Source organism: Scyliorhinus torazame, chromosome 17, assembly GCF_047496885.1.
Source record: "Scyliorhinus torazame isolate Kashiwa2021f chromosome 17, sScyTor2.1, whole genome shotgun sequence".
Lineage (NCBI taxonomy): Eukaryota > Metazoa > Chordata > Chondrichthyes > Carcharhiniformes > Scyliorhinidae > Scyliorhinus > Scyliorhinus torazame.
In genome coordinates, this window is record NC_092723.1 from 63,053,005 (window position 1) to 63,059,004 (window position 6,000).

General features: G+C 52.2%; 1 protein-coding gene across 1 annotated transcript in view; it reads left to right on the forward strand.

Moving 5' to 3' along the window:
- LOC140393908 (probable C->U-editing enzyme APOBEC-2) overlaps positions 1-5,655 on the forward strand; it is a 109,836-nt gene extending 104,181 nt beyond the window's left edge. The window contains exon 3 of the mRNA XM_072480528.1: positions 5,309-5,655. The gene's annotated coding sequence lies outside the window, so the exon portion shown is untranslated. The remainder of the gene's footprint in view (positions 1-5,308) is intronic.
- The last annotated feature ends 345 nt before the right edge of the window (positions 5,656-6,000 follow it).

The window sequence follows — 6,000 nt, forward strand, 5'->3', positions numbered from 1 at the left end:
CCTCCTTCTGCACTGTATTATATGATTCTGTATTGTTGCTCCACCATTGCACGCATCTACTTTGATGGCTCAAGCTAAACCTTCATCATCTCCATTCCCCACTGTCCCTCAGTATAGCTGGGGGTGTGGGGGGGGGCTGGTTGAAATGAGTTGTATCAGCCTATGGATGGGTGTAAGCCACCATGAATGGAGAGAGGCTGAAGGTGACACAAAAATCCTAGACCTAAGGATGGTAAGCAAACTTTAAAAAAGAACTTGGGCATGCATTTTATGTGCCCCCCCCCCCCCCACTTGGTGTGTTTTGGAAAAGAGCGGGCATCATAAAATAGGGTGGGTGTCAACCCCATTATCTTCCTGCCCCACCCTTGAGTTCATCCCTAAATACAGAGGAGGTGGTCAGGTACTGAAATCAAAAGCCCATCCATCACATTTAAATAAATAATCAAGGACTTGTTAACAAACTAATTGACCCCGATGATGCACTGCTAATGCCATAAAATAGTTGGTGAGGATACAAACATTTTTTAAAAGAGTGGGTAGAAAGAGTTTACCATCCTTGGGGCGTGCCCTTTGTGCACTGGGGGGACGGGGGGACGGGACGCACCTTCCTCAGATAGTACCCCCCCTTTCCTATTTGCCTGGTCGTCTAAATCCACCACCACCCCCGCCCCTCACTATACAGCTCAAACCGTCCCTGCCCAATACACTGGATTTACTGTGCGCGGCCTTTCTCTTGGACCTGCTTGCAGTCCTGGCAGTGCCCAACAATGTGCTCTTGCTACAGCTGGGAGTGCTGGAGCTGCTGGCCAATCCATTTGACTGGCAGCACCGAGGGTGGGACTTCCTCCCCAGTGAGGGGCAGAAGTCCCTCTGGCAGTCTATTTGCCTGCACACAGCATTTTAGGGCTGCAGATGGGCTAGTATGGAGCGAGTTGGCTCTACACAAACTTTGTTTCCAAGGGGTTGGTGGTGGGGGGGGGGGGGGGGGGGGGGTGCGAGGAGCTGGAATCCTTGCACCACCGCAAGGGATCATAAAGAGTACATAGCTGTGGGATGAAATAGATCATCTTGAAACAAAATTGAGTGGGCAGGTGTGTTGGATTTAATGGTAATGGGGTAGAGGGTGCACTAGAATTGAGCCCAGTTGACACTTACACCTGCCAACCATTGGAAATGGAATTCTCTCTCCGTGACCTTGGAAACTCCATAGAGTTAGTGCTGAGAACATAGGCAGACAATGTCCCGGGAATGCATCCAGGGACTTATACTTAGGTACATAGGAACAGGGGGCGAAATTCTCCCCCAACGGCGGGATGCCTGCCGACTGGCGCCAAAGCCGGCGCAAATCAGACGGGCATCGCGCCGGCAAAAAGGTGCGGAAGTCTCCGCATCTTTGGCGGCCTAGCCCCAACATTGAGGGGCTAGGCCGACGCCGGAGGGATTTCCGCCCCGCCAGCTGGCGGAAATGGCGTTTGTTGCCCCGCCAGCTGGCGCGGAAATTACATCTCGGGAGGCGCATGCGCGGGAGTGTCAGCGGTCGCTGTCAGTTTCCCAGCGCATGCGCGGGAGCGTCAGCGGCCGCTGTCAGTTTCCCAGCGCATGCGCGGGAGCGTCAGCGGCCGCTGTCAGTTTCCCGCGCATGCGCAGTGGGGAGAGTCACTTCCGCCTCCGCCATGGTGGAGGCCGTGGCGGAGGCGGAAGGGAAAGAGTGCCCCCACGGCACAGGCCCGCCCGCGGATCGGTGGGCCCCGATCGCGGGCCAGGCCACCGTGGGGGCACCCCCCGGGGTCAGATCGCCCCGCGCCCCCCCCCAGGACCCCGGAGCCCGCCCACGCCGCCTGGTCCCGCCGGTAAATACCAGGTTTGATTTACGCCGGCGGGACAGGCAATTCCTGGGCGGGACTTCGGCCCATCCGGGCCGGAGAATCCAGCGGGGGGTCCCGCCAACCGGCGCGGCCGGATTCCCGCCCCCGCCCAATGTCCGGGAGCGGAGACTTCGGCGGGGGCGGGGACGGGATTCACGGCGGCCAACGGCCATTCTCCGACCCGGCGGGGGGTCGGAGAATGACGCCCAGGAGTAGAGCATTCAGCCTCTCGAGCCTGTTTGCCATTTAATGACATCATGACTGATCTGTGACCTAACTCCATGGGCTGTGATTCTCCGCAGCCCTGCGCCGATATAGTGTTCCACGCAGGGGCGGAGAATCTAATTTCACGCCGAAATCGGGCCCAGCGAGTTCCCGACGGCGTGGTTCTAACCAACCCGGGTGGGGGGGATCGGACACCGGGGGGGGGCCTAATGGGTGGCCGTGGGACAGATCGGGCCGGTCGGGCTTTCCCAGATGGTGCGGTGAGTGCAAGCTGTCTATCAGCCCCTGGACCTGAGGCATCCCGGCGATGGCGGCGAATCCTGCTGCCCGGGCATCTTGTTGGGCTTGGACATGATGTAGTTGATCTAGTTTTCCGCCCGGGAAAACAGGTCATCGGTGACCTGTCGGATGCACCTGTGGGCTGTGGCTTGCAAGATACCACACAGGTCCCCGCTTGAGCCCTGAAATGATCCCGAAGCGTAAAGTTTCAGGGCTACAGTGACCTTGATGGCCACTGAGAGCGAGTATCCTCCTCCTCCATGTGGTGCAAAGTCCGCAAGGTCATGCCACATTGTCTCCTTGTTGAGGCAGAGCCTCCTGTGGCACGCACTGTCCATCATCTGTTCAAGCGATCAGCGATCGCACCGATACACTCTGGGCCATCGCGGTCCTCCCTCCCCCTGGGTCCCCCCCTGGCCAGATGGGCAGCCGGGTCCTCAGGATGTGGGACAGAGTCCGGCACATGGGCCGCTACTTCGAGCTTCTGCAGATACTGCTGCTGCCGACTCTGGCGACTGGCTTTCCGGCCTACCAGCAGCACTATTCGGGTCTGTTCTGTGGGATCCAAAATACTGTCCATACCATTCAATACCTGTAAGGAATTGGGAGAGGGTGTTAGACTGACAAACAGTAGTGGACCCCACTCCCACCTGGAACGCCATGCCCACTCACTCCCGGCCACAGCGGGCCCTCCTCAACAGACCCCAGACCATGTACCCCGGACATAATGTCACCTGGACCGGGAGCTGGTCCTGTCTCCGTTGCACCCACCCACCCTCCGTCCGTGGTCATGTCCCTTGAGCTGTGGCCCATCCTCTGGGTGTTCGGATGTTGGCTGTTGCATGTGTGGTGTTGCCTCCTGGATTGTTCCAAGACAGTGTCCAGGCATTACGGTCTGATTGGGTTGCTAGGTAATGATTCCCACATGCTAGGTGGCCCACCCATCCAAGGATATCCACTTGGGTTGTGAAGTGCTCACTTAACCACGACTGCCAATTCCCTATTATCAATAACCATCGACCACACGGCCAGAGGCTTCAGCAGTCAGCGGGGGTTATGGGTGGTCGGTGGGGCAGACAGGAAGGGGCTGGAGTTTCCCCTGGAACGGGTACACATGATCCACGGGTTGGCATGGTGGTGCTACGCGCGGTTGCCCCAGAGCGCCTCCCCACCCTTCCCATGGTGGCCCACCCCTGCTGAGGTTCCCCTCCCAGCTGAGAGTCCTCCCAGCCCCGCCCCCCAGCCGAGGGTCCCCCGCCACCTGTTGAGCACTGGGGCAGCAAGCCCAGCACTTCTGGGCTTTTTGCCTGTGAGCAAAGATGGCTACCTACTCACCTCCTTAGCTCCATGAAGAAGCACTTCCGCCAGATTCACATTTTTAAAAAGGAGTACTAAATGGTGCCTCTGTGATCACTTGCTGAGGAGGCCGATGAATTACGGGAGGCTCTTGGATATCGGGTCGCCCCCGTTGATTGTATGGAAATAGGGCTTAAGTGGTGATAATTTGTTTCTTGCCACGTGACGGCAGAATCCCGATTTTGCCTACAGGAGCGGGCTGGTTGCATCACAAACTGTTTGGCGCCTGGCTCATTCTTGTTTTCGGCCTCTCCCGTTATTCACCGGCCTCCTTTCGCTCGAGCGAGAGCGCAATGAGGCCAGAGAATCGTGCCCAGAATCTATCACTTTCCCATTCAATTCATTTGGTCCTTGAGTCATATTCATTGGCAACTGTACACTAATCATGGTTTAAACAGACGAGGCAAATGTCTACAAACATTCTCTCATGTGGGTCACGTCAGCTCAGACAGCATACCTTTCCAGAGTTTATTTTCAACCAACACCAGGGTTACGATCTGGTCCTCTGTTACAGCTCTTTTGGATGTCTGGAATTTTCAGACTGCTTTTATGCTTCAGTCCCTTTTAGCTTGGTTGTGCATCGCTTCCTCAAGCCTTTATGAAATTCTATGTTTGTTTTCTTATTGCCATACCAAAACTCACCTTTTTGTAGAGAACTTGGTTTGCACATAAACAGGATTGCTTGGTGTCTGCATCTGTGTGCTCATTGCCTTCTGCCTTCAGCTCTCTTTTGTGTCTGCAGCTCTCCTTTGTGTCTGCCAGCCACGCAGCTTTTGGTCTTCATTTCATCCCTGTTAGTACTGCTTCTAGGCCAAGGGTTTCCAGGTCACACGAGCCAGTGTTTCCTATCATATAAGAAAATTACAAGTGATCCCTTTACAATTGATGCAAACTCTTAAAAGCCCCTTTAAACATTCTTAAAGCAATTACAGGTTCCATAGACATTTTAAAGAAATTACACATTTTCCTTACTGTTTTGCTTCCAGGTCACAGGTCATCACACAGTGGAAAGCAGAGGAATTTGGGGACATAAGGATCATAGGACATTAAAGCATTTCAGGTTTCTAAGGCTGGAATGAAAGCAAATGGAATTTTAGGTTTCATCACAAGTATAGAATGTACAAAAGTAACTATGGGCTGAATTTTCATCCCAAGGCAGAAGCTGGATTGGATGTGGGAATTGTTAGGATGTGCTTTTTTAAAGATACAACTTCTAATTTTTCTTTGCTTCTGGTTGGATTAAAAAAAAGCTGAAATCCTCTGAAGGCAATGGAGACTGCACAGATGACAACAATATACAGCTTGCATTCCACTAAGTAGAAGGAAAAAAAGACACCCAATCCCCTGGGAAATGTGAAAGAGCTCATTGGTTGTCAGTATCCTGAAACTTTGCAAATATTTCTGAGATGAGATATCAAAATGCAATTAACTGTTATAAAATAATGACTGCACTAGTCATGGACTAATAGAATTTCTCTGGAATATACAGCCAGCAGGGTACTTTACGGAACTGTAGTAGGAGAGAGATCAAGACAAATGCCATACTGAAACACACTGTGAAAGCTGTTTGCCCTCTCTTTCAGGAATATTGTGCCCAAAGTAACCATCCTGAGAAGAGATGCAACTGAGATCCTTTGGGGAATAAATGTGAAAATCTGCCCCCCACAACCACACCCAGGAAGACAACTGAACAAAATGGCGGAAACAGGAAATCACCGCATCAAGACCAGCCAAGTAGATAAATGGATACTCCTTTGTTTTATCTTCTTCATGAAATGTTAAAAAAATACTTAAACCTAACCTCTTATTCTGCCATCTGTACCAATGTGTGGGCCCAAGAAGTGCGTGAGTGATGTTAGAATAGTGGTTGCGATTTACCTAGTCTTTTTTTAAATTCAGCAAATAGTTTCAATAAACTTAACCTAAGAAATCCTGTCTGGATAATTTATTACAATCTGAAGGTGTAAATAGTGGGACTCCTGCAGCATTGGCAAAGCACATCCTCATTAAATTCAAAAATTATGATCAGACTCTGGAACAGGAGAATAGGGGTCATATTCACTCCTCCTCACATGATCATAATAACATTCTGGCAATTTGTCGCCACTGGCTGGAGTGTCAATATGTTTCTCTGACCACTGCTAATGTGTGGTGAGGGCTGCGCGCCCACCAGTAGCGGATGCCCAATTAGGCCAATAAAGTGACAATTCAGTCATTCGTCACGCTCTGTATGGATTTTCCAGATGGTGGATTTGAGTCCATAGTTACAGCATGG